This window comes from Schistocerca americana, chromosome 1 (genome assembly GCF_021461395.2).
Source record: "Schistocerca americana isolate TAMUIC-IGC-003095 chromosome 1, iqSchAmer2.1, whole genome shotgun sequence".
In the NCBI taxonomy this organism is placed as follows: domain Eukaryota; kingdom Metazoa; phylum Arthropoda; class Insecta; order Orthoptera; family Acrididae; genus Schistocerca; species Schistocerca americana.
The window spans coordinates 855,614,332-855,625,839 of record NC_060119.1 but is presented as its reverse complement, the minus strand read 5'-3'; positions in this window follow the sequence as shown (position 1 = coordinate 855,625,839).

Below are 11,508 nucleotides of genomic sequence, written 5' to 3'. Positions count from 1 at the left end.
GACTGCTGTTTATCGCCAACAAAGGCTAGAATTTGCACACCAGTACCACAACTGGACATGCACTGAGTGCCGACAGGTGTCCTCTTCAGATAAATCACGTTTTATGCTCCATCGGACAGGCAGCCGCTGGCGTATATGGCGTGAAACGACTGAAAGCAAAACCCTGCAACCAGAAGGGAGCGTTATGATGTAGGAAATGTTTCCGTGGTATTCCCTGGGTGATTCTGGGAGGCACAGTGGATCAACACAGGTCTGCATCTGTCCTTGGAGACCATGTCCACCCTTACATGCACTTGTTTATCCTCGGCACATTGGCATATACCAGCAGGACAATACAACGTGTCACACAGTTCAGACAGCACGTGTATCATGCGGAGAGCACCATAATTAGTTTACTGTACTCGTCTGGTTACCAAACTCTACGGATTTAACCAAATCGATGATCTGTGGGACCACCTCGATCGGGGGGTTCGCGCCGTGGATCCTCAACCGCGAAATCTAGCACGGCTGGCCATGACACTGGAGTCGGCATGGTTCCACACCCCTATCAGTACCTTTCAAAATCTCACTGACTCTTTCTGCGCGTCTCGTGCTCCTAAAAGTGGTTTTCAGACAGATAGTCATATTAATGTGACTAGACGGTATGTAATATAAGTAGGTTACAAATATTAATTTTTCCAGGAGTTCGCTTTTTCATAAGTAAGGAGGTGATGAAAAAGTCCTCTTGCAGGCTGTACAGTTCAGAATCGGTATGCCCATCAGGCAAAATCGCTGTGAGCACTGAAGCGGTCAGCCCACCGACGCACCAGGTTTAAGATACCCCATTTGGTAAAAACACTCTGTTCTGCTTCGTGGAGAAGTCCGTAACTGCCTTTTGCACATCCACATCCGAGGTTAATCGTCGACCCTTCATGGCCTTCTTTAAGGGACAGAAGGCATGATAATCGCATGGGGAGAGGACTATGGGGCGGGTGCTCGAGCGCCTTCCACTGCGAAGTGAGATTTCTGATATGCGTAGGTTATAACGATATGTTTACGTAATGTGTATACATAAACATACAGTTATAAATGTCCCCGTTCGTAGTCGCTAATTATAACAATATGTTTACTTTTGTGCTGTAACATATAGCTATAACCAGCGTTGGAAATATATTTGCGAAAGCCGACCGTGTGCAGCTGTTTCTTGTTGGATCGTCTGATCAGTCGGAAGTTGCATTGCAGAGGACAGTAAATGCCTATTCAAAATATATTTTTGGATAGCTCAACATGAATTTCCTAAGGGACCGTAGTTTATCATGCATTTACCAGTAGAATATAGCGCGGAGAAAATATTTCGCCGCATGCAACTTCCGTCAGATTTCGACGAAAGGATTCGTGACTGTGAACTCTGTATTTGGCGGAAACACAAAAAATTATATAACTACATGAAGGAGTGAGACATAGATTCTATACTAAACAAATAGTCCATACACCAGTTCCATTTAACCCTGAATTTATGGAAATTAATAGATGAACTTACACTGCAATGAAGGATTTGATTTAACATGTATGCCGTTTTGACTGGCACTTCTGTTCTCGTAATGAAAATAATTCCTTTTGACGTTTTCACATACACGTCGCACAATAAATCTACTGCTATGCAGTATTGCACTTTTACTTTACACTAAAATAATATTATTTTTAACAATAATAATACGGCGGCAAGACATGCGCGTCCGACACAAGTTACGAGAGACAAGAGAAGAAAAAAAATGAGTAACTGAGTAACTGTTCATCGAGAATATCTCGTACATCAAAAGAATGTGTAAAGGTGTTCTTTTTCTGTCCATTTTTCGCGCCACGGTTTTCATAGTCAGTAACTCAGTGCATCTCTGACGGCGCTTCGACAATAAACACGTTACGTCACAAGTCGTTCATTTTTACATTCTCACAACATTATTTGCTAACTGTAGCTGTTGCCGAGCGACTGCTCGATTAGTGAATGATTTAAAATGATAAGGCAATCACATAATGTTACAAGGTGCATTATCAAGAACTTGCGGCGCTACTCCACAACGGTGGTTTTCGATAGACGTGCTGCTCCATACACATTCTTCATTCCGTGATGTGGTCAGCGCGACGGAATGTCATACCTAACGGCCCGGCTTCGATTCCCGGCAGGTTCGGAGATTTTCTCCGCTCAGGGACTGGGTGTTGTGTTGTCCTTATCATCATCATTTCATCCCCATCGACACGCAAGTCGCCGAAGTGGCGTCAACTCGAAAGACTTGCACCAGGCGAACGGTCTACCCGACGGGAGGCCCTAGCCACACGGCATTTCCATTCCGTGATGGATGTCTGCTGATGTTGCTCCTTCGGCAGCCAAGATAAGCATTAGTGTACGTTGGTTCTGATTGGATGCAACGTCGCTATAGTTAGTTTCCGCATTTACTGCACGCACGCACGTCGGAAAAAGACGAATGCCGCGCTAATACCTTGATGACATGTCGGTGCTTATACACCCGCATCGGAGTCAAGCTTCGTTGCGTATAAGGTGTAGCAACGTCCCCAAACGGGAACTATTTGATTGTCCCTTACAGTATTGCACTGTTCATCCAATGTAGTTGCCACAATCTCGTGAACACTGCAACTGGAATAACGTTAGGAGCCGCGCGGAATTAGCCGAGCGGTCTCAGGCGCTGCAGTCATGGACTGTGCGGCTGGTCCTGGCGGAGGTTCGAGTCCTCCCTCGGACATGGGTGTGTGTGTGTGTGTGTGTGTGTGTGTGTGTGTGTGTGTGTGTGTGTGTGTGTTTGTCCTTACTATAATTTAGGTTAAGTAGTGTGTAAGCTTAGAGACTGATGACCTTAGCAGTTAAGTCCCATAAGATTTCACACGCATCTGAACATTTGAACGTTAGGAATTGTTACATGGCAGTCCACAAGCAGAAATACCATTTGAAATTGTTTTCATGTCTCTTCAGGACTATTCAGTCAGACAGGAGAGTTCACCATTGCGTCTTTATCAAAGATAAAAGTTGCCACCTACGGCAGCAGCAGCAGTGACGTCTTTAACCTGGCCGGGCGGGGTCGAGCTGAGCTTGGAACACAGGTAGTGGAAAGTCATTCCATTCTGCTTCGTCTGTCAGAGCACGTCAGTCGTAATAGCTGGCGGGCGGTTTCATGCCACTCTTTCGGTAATCTACGAGCAGATGTTTTCTTTGGGTGGGACATCTACAGAAAGAGGTTGCTGTGGTGGTAGTACACCACACTCTGTGTCAAAACAGGTCAGGAGTGATGGACAGGACAACGCTCGAATTTACGTTATATGTAGAAACACAACGTCAGGGAGACATCAAAGAAAGATCACAGCTACCGGCCTTAACAGGTCAGAAATGTGATGCCTGATTTCCAGAGTAACATGGTATGCGAACCATGTGTACCGAACGGCAGTCCATGCCGTCACGCCAGGTACTGCACCTGTGTGACGATGACGTATACAATCTGACAGCATTCGCACTCGGATGTGTCCATCACGATGCTGTAGGCGCAACCGTGAAAATACGACCAGTGCTGTCGCTGGACGCAACATCGTCGACGTGTGCCTCTTGCCGCGTCGAGGGAAGACGGGACAGTGGTCGCGTGCTGACAATCCGTGGTGTTTCACACATCGTTCTGCGCGTGAGGATGCTTGTCTCGCTGGAAACAAAATTTCCTGCCCCAAGGTACGTGACACAGCTGAATGAACCTGTACAGCCGAGAGAACAGTGACTATCCTCTTGGGTGCCAGCCGCGCAGAACGGCTGTGATCCGTCATGACGAGGAGTATGTCCCTCCTGAGCCCACTGATTCGATATTCACAAAACAGATGTGGGAAGGAAGAAAGACTTGGTTTAACGTCCCGTCGACATCGAGGCCATTAAAGATGGAGCACAAGCTCGGATTGTCAGGAATGGGGAAGGAAATCGGCGGTGCCCTTTCAAAGGAACCATCCCGGAATTTTCCTGGAGCGATTTAGGGAAATCACGGGAAACCCAAATCTGGATGGCTCGACGTGGTTTGAACCATCGTCCTCTCGAATGCCAGATGAGGGATCCCGACCAAGGAGAGTAGAAATACCGCGAACGAATAACGCACAATCCCTTGTTGCACAAGGAATAAGACGATATTCTCACTAGCATTCAACGTTTAAAACCTGCTGCGTAATCTTTCCTTCTATGGAGTGTCCTGTTTATCTTGACAAACTATTTGTGGTAAGGTATTATGGGACCAAACTGCTGAGGTCATCAGTCGCTAAGCCTACATAGTACTTTAATTTAAACTAACTTACGCTAAGGACAACACACCTGAGGGAGGAGTCGAACCTCCGACGGGGGAGCCGCGCGAATCGTGACAAGGCGCCTGAGACCGCGTGACTACCCCGCGCGGCGACAAACTATAATAACTTTTTGTCCAACAGCGAAATACAATAGTTAGTCAAGCAAATATGATTTAGCTACCAGAGGGACGTGGTCAGCACGATTGCCTTTCCTGCACTTTGCTCATTGTGAACGTATGAACAGCAGCGCACCTTTTTTTACATAGAACCCTGTATTTTTATCATGCAGCGCACTACTCCCTCCTAAGCGTTTTAGGAAAATTACAGAAAACCTAATTCCCGATGGTCGAACGAGGATTTGAATCCGCGTCTTCCTGAATGCGATTCCAATTTCTTACCACAGCCCTACATCTTTCGATATAGTATCAAAGACAAAAAAGATGCACCACGAAAGAATTATCCGAATGGGATGGAAATCCGCCTCTTTGATGGACATGTACAGCCAAACAAATGCTTACAGTTCCAGAAAAATTGGATTATTGATTCAAGGGAAAGATATTCACAAACTGAGCAAATCAATAACCCGTTGGTCCACTTCTTCCCCTGCGCAGGCAGTTATTCGGCTTGGCATTGATTGATAGAGTTTTACAAGTACGAAGACAAGCAGTAGAAATCTGGCCGCGTGCGGGCTGGCAGTATCCGTGGACGGCTTGCCATGAAGGGCAACAAATCGGGGCGTAGAATATCGTTGATGTCCCGCTACGCTGTAAGGGAGACACAGATGACAAATGAATGGATCCTGTTATGAAAAGAAATGGCACCCAGACCACCACTACTGGTTGTCGCGTCGTGTGACGGGCGACGAGTTGGTATCGCACCGCTGTCTGGGGTGTCTCCAGGTACGTCTTGGGACTGGAATCTCGTTGACTGGAATAGAATTGTCTTCAGTGATGAGTTCCGCTTCGAACTGAGCATCGATGACCAGCGAACACGTGTCTGGAGAAGCCGCGGGGAGCGCTGGGATACCAACCTGTCCTCACGCACACGGCAACAGTTTCTGTTGTTTCAGCTTGCCAAATCCCACCTTGGCCAGCAAGATCGCCAGATCTCATCCCAACTAAGAACGTTTGGAGCATTACGGGCAGGGCCCTCGAACCAGCTCGGGATTTTGACGATTTAATGCGCCAATTGGACAGAATTTGGTTCGATATCCCTCAGGAGGATGGATATCTAGTAACTCCATCAATCCATGATAAGCCGAATAATTACTTGCACAAGGTGGACCAGCGCATTATTACTTTCTCAATTTGTGAAGCTCTTCGCTTGAGTAAATCATTCAGTTTTTTCTGAAACCATAATTATTTATTTGTCCGTAGATTTACAACACAATTCGGATAATTCCTCAGTGGTGCGTCGGTTTTTTAGTGCACGTCTCATCTCCAAGTTAATCCTTTGATTAGCAGACGCCGTTCTCGGTAATTTCGATGACGATAAAACACTTCGTGTTGTATCAGTACATCTGTATACTTCCTTAACTATTTAAACCGGAGACTTTACTGTAGGTTTGAGTCAATGGGTCTTCTTCCCGTTCTTGTATTTCCGTAGAGATCTGCAACTAAAATCATCTGCGTGTAATTTCGATCCTTTTTCTCAATTACATCCTTTACCTCAGGGTAGTTCTTCAAATCCCTGTCCGGCCATCCAGATTTAGGTATTCCGTGGTTCCCCTAAATCGCTAGACGCTTACTCCCGAACGAAAAAACACGACCATCCTTTCCCAAACAGGGATACCTTCTCTAATGACAACAGGCCCTAAGAAACCTAGTCGTCCTACCTTTTCTAATTCACCTTAATTTCATTATACAGACAGAGAGAGAATTATTACATTTCGTTATTTATTTTTACCAGACTTCTTTCACACTCTGTAATAACCAAATAACAGTACAATCAACGGACAACAGTAGAATCCAATCAGATTTGTTCATCGCAACTGTGAAATAGGCTACGGTAGTGTTCCTTAAAACAAATAAATGTAATTAGAATCATATATTAATACCTTCAGCTCCTGACGGGCGTTGATATCAACGGGGACAGGTGAAAATGTGTGCCCCGACCCGGGATCTGCTGCTTACATGGCAGACCTCTATCCATCTGAGCCACCGAGGGCACAGAGGATAGTGCCATGTAAGCGGGGGATCCAGGGTTCGGGTCCCGGTCGGGGCACACATTTTCACCTGTCCCCGTTGATATATATCAACGCCCGTCAGCAGCTGAAGGTAGTAATATATAATTCTAATTTCGTTCTAGAAACCTACAGGTCATCAATGGTGTCTGTTCTTTCGGACATGTCCGAAAGAACAACACCATATCCATATAAGTAAATAAGTGTAAGATGCGCTTTGCATGTATTAAAAATCATCTATTCCTGAAAAAGGTTCAAACAATTTCCTTAAAACTGAAGCGGGTTGATTTGAGGTTTATTCCTCATTAAATAATTTTGTACAGTGTTCATTCTACTAGCATATTTGAAATACTTACTACGAGCCCTAACAGGTATAACTTCTTCTCTCTGTATCTTTCACGTATCTGATAATTTTTTTTTCGGGAGAATAATAACCAGTTTCAATTCTTAATATAATTGTTTTACTCCGGCGTTTTATGAGCTTAGAAAGCATAAGTAATGGCTGACTGAAAGCAGCCTTCGTGATGCCGCGGTGAGTGACTAATTGGTCCGCGTCTGCCTTTTTCCAGCGTTCCTCATCCAGTTCTCGTTCCTCGCCGCCTTCTGCTGGCTCACCATCCTCGCTCTGGACACCATGTGGAAGGTGCTGTGAGTATTCCAGCTCAGTTAACTAACTGCATGTAACGTCATCACTGCTTGTAGCAGACCACATCAATATTGTTTGTTTTTATGGTGGAGGAGTGGTACACCGAACTCTTATTCGTAAAGAGTGGGGTTCTGAATTACAACTGTAGCAGTTTTGATTTCCCGCAATTGTTTCCAGCAAAATTCGGGGTGATTTCGTGAATAAGGCGACAGCCATTTCTCTCCTCAATACCTGTCGAACTCAGCTATTGGTGCATTTTGAGACGTTGCACTTCTGCCTGGCGCTGTTAAAGAAAGTTAAAGATTTCTCAAAGGTGTAGCGCAATTTAACAATTTGCAAATGGTGCAACTTAGTACAATAGAACAGCCGCGAGATGGAGGCAATTCGTGAGGATGGAAAAGTTTACTAATATGCACACAAAGCTCCCCTGGTTTCATACAACAGTTTACCTTAGAGTAGTCCGCCTCTTGTTTTTTACAAGTAGACCTGTATGGTATTAGGCCATTGAGTAGGATGGGAGACGCCACTGTTCGTAAACGGAAACCGATAAGACCCGCATAATTCTGATTGTAAAATATTTCATACAGTCGAGGAATGATCGCATAAAGTATCTGAAGCTGTTTCGGGTACTTAATTGAATAATAAACGACGGAATGGCGCCAATTGTGTCCGATAGTCCGTGTCCAAACAAACCACCGCCGACCTCGCCTGCTTTTTCCCAGAAGATATGTAAATTACAATGTAAATTGCATCATTGGTAAGGAGACAGGCTAATGGCTTAGATTTACAGCGGGATCTACACAATATATAGGTATAAATACCATTTATATCCAGGAAACAAGAGCTGCTTGCACACCTTAGTTCTGCACAGCTCAACAGGCTGTTAATAAGAGGGGAATGATTTCACAGGAAGCAGATAAAAGAGCAGCGCTCCTTCATTTACTCTGTGGATTTGCATTCACCACCTTTACAGCTTCTGAAAGTTTCGCTATGTTAAATGCAACCTTTGAAGATACAGAAAATACGTTTATTACAATCTGGTTTCAAAAAATGAGTCATTCGTTTCTTATTACACGTAATTACCTTATAAATTATAGAGTACCAATTGTAGAAAAAAATAAAGAAATAATGTGAAATGCTTTAGTGCCGGCGGTGGTCATGTGGTTCTAGACGCTTCAATCCGCAACCACGCGGCTGCTACGGTCGGCTGGCCGTAGTGGCCGAGCGGTTCTAGGCGCTTCAGTCTGGAACCGCGCGACCGCTACGGTCGCAGGTTCGAATCCTGCCTCGGGCATGGATGTGTGTGATGTCCTTAGGTTACTTAGGTTTAAGTAGTTCTAAGTTCTAGGAGACTGATGATCTCAGATGTTAAGTCCCATAGTGCTTAGAGCCATTTGAAATGCTTTAGTCTCTAATAATTTCCATGATCGATCATAGACACCTTCTCTTCTTGAAACAACCATCAAATGAAACTCCAACAACCTTTCCATTGATGATGTTTCACCCACTGAGAGAAAGGAGGTCCATTTTATTCGACGATAAATGATATCGTTAACTTACACAGTAAAAATATGCGATTTTCCGTCAGTGTTTACAACAGCAGTGCTCAGTATTTGCAAACAGGTGTCCCATAAGACTTAGATGTGTAGTAATCTCCCCCGCCCCAACCCGTCAAGTATCTCCAAGTTCCACCGTTACACATATTATAATTACGCCACGTGGAAACAATAGCAGTAATCTTATCATTCGTCTAAAGCCGTTTGCACTTGGAATGCGAGGCCAAGTTATCTCGCGATTACGCGTTCAACGGTCAGTGTTCATTAATTTAATGCAAAAACGTCACTGAGATCTGGTGCAATGTAAGAGCATACACTAAATGATAAATATTTGCGACTCCACCTGATGGTCCGGTAGAAGTGTGTGAACGTGCATTGTTCTCATAGTTTAATTGGTCGGAACGAGAATAGTGGTGTCAGAGCTGTTACCACCAGACAGTAACGAAAATTACACTGGCGAGTAAAAAAACGCAACATCAAAAAATAATTAATGTAGAATAATGAAAATTGGGGAATGCATTAGTCTAGGTAGCACATTTACGTCATTAACATTGCAAGATCACAGGTTAACGAAAGTGTAAGATAAGGGATTACAAATATGAAATTCTGGTACATTGATAACCGGTGTAACCGCCAGAATGTTGACTTCAGTCATGCAAACTTGGTGCTGGATGTCAGTTAATGGGTTCGCGTACCATGCCTATTGCACTTGGTCTGTCAATACTGGGACGATTAATGCTGTTTGTGGATAACGCTGAAGTTGTCTTCCTATGATGTCCCATACGTGCTCCATTGGAGACAAATTTGGTGATCGACCAGGCCGAGGCAACATGTCAACATTGTGTTACAACAGCGGTATGTGGACGAGAATCATCGTGTTGGAAAACACACCGTTGAATGCTCTCCATGAATGGCAGCACAGCAAGTCGAATCAGCAGGCTGACGTACAAATTTGCATTCAGGATGCGTGGGATAACAACAAGGTTGCTTCTGTTACGATACAAAATCGTACCCCCATACCATTAATCCAGGTGTAGGTTTAGTGTGTCTAGCACGCAGACAAGTTGGTTGCAGACCCGTCACTGACGCTAAGTCAGCACTAGCTTTCATCAGAAAACACTACAGACCTCCACCCTGCCCTCCAGTGCCGCGCGGAGTAGCCGCGTGGTCTCAGGCGCCTTGCCACGGTTAATGCGGCTCCCCCCGTCGGAGGTTCGAGTCCTCCCTCGGGCACGGGTGTGTGTGCCGTCCTTAGCGTAAGTTATTTTAAGTTAGATTAAGTAGTACGTAAGCCTAGGGACCGATGACCTCAGCAGTTCGGTCCCATAGGAGCTTATCACCACCTGCCGTCCAATGAGCTCTCGCTTGACACCATTGAAATCGCAAATGGCAGTGGTTTGGGGTCAGTGGAATGTACACCACAGGGCGTCCGTCTCGGAGCTGTCCTTGAAGAACCAATCTGTAACAGTTCGTTGTGTCATTATGGTGCCAACTGCTGATCAGATTGCTGCTGCAGATGCAGTATGATGCGCCGGAGCCATATGCCGAACACGATGGCTTTCCCTCTCGGCTATAACATGTGGCCGTCTGGACCGCACAGACTTCTTGCGACCGTACATCCTCGTGACCACCAGTGTAAGCAATCACGTACAGTATCTACATTCCTGTCATGTCCTCCTGCAGTTTACAGAAGAAATATCCAGATTCTCGTCTCCCCAACGCATGACCTCGTTCCAACTGAGTGAGATGTTGATAATGACGTCTTTGTCGTCTTAAAGGGATGCTTGACGAACATCAAGTCATCGCATCCAATCTCAAAGGTAATTAACGTTCACGACCGTTGCAATGTGTATTTAAAGCAAATCTGGTTTTCATCTTCATAGTGGCGCTACCAGCACCATTCGTTCGCGACTGGTGCGAAATTTATATGGACATCATCTTTGGGGTGCAGAAATACGCCTACCAACTTTCGTTTATGTCGCACAACTCCATCGTGTCGCAATTTTTTTCCTTCGGTGTGTTGTTATCGCTCATTGTACGGCGACAGTCCATAAACACTCCTTTTAACCATCATTGCGGTAACATTTGAAGCTTAATATTTAAGGCCACATCTGAGATAACTGAGGAAGTGTAAATAATAGCTCTCCCAGTGGCCTTATCGTAACACAGTATATTGGCTCTGTGACACGGTACTGCACCCAGTTGACTGCCAGACCAGTCCACCAAAAAACAAATACGGAACTAGTCGGTAGTAGAGCACGAGTTGACTAAAATATTTGCAAGTCGTTAAAGTGAAGCTAAATCAGACTTTTCATGAAAATAATGCTGCAGAGACTTAATAGTTCAGGCCTGATGGTGATAGGTGTTGTACATTAATCACGCGTATAGAATATGTGTTGAAATGACCTCATGAGTGATATTTGTGGTACACTCAAACAATACGGAAGTTCGCAGATTTGGAAAGTATGATCAACTCAGTCCCTCGTAATAGAAGAAGAAAGGAAAAGGAAAGTACTCGAGTTTAAGATGTCGTCGACGTCGATGTCGGACAGAGTACTGGAAAGATAGATGAAGGAAGCGGCCTTGAACTGTTAAAGTAACTACTCTGGTATTGTTGTGAAGTGTTACCGAGCGACGTCGTGAGACTCCAATCAGGCTGGCTGGACGCAGATTAGCAGTGCGCCCTACACGAATCCAGCGCCTCAGCTGCTTCACTGGGCGTCCGTCGACTCTGGCCCAGTAATCGATAAGCTTGTGTAATGACAAAATTTATAAAATTTTCACAATTGCTTGAGCGAATTTGCCCGTATATTATCCAAATGCAGAGC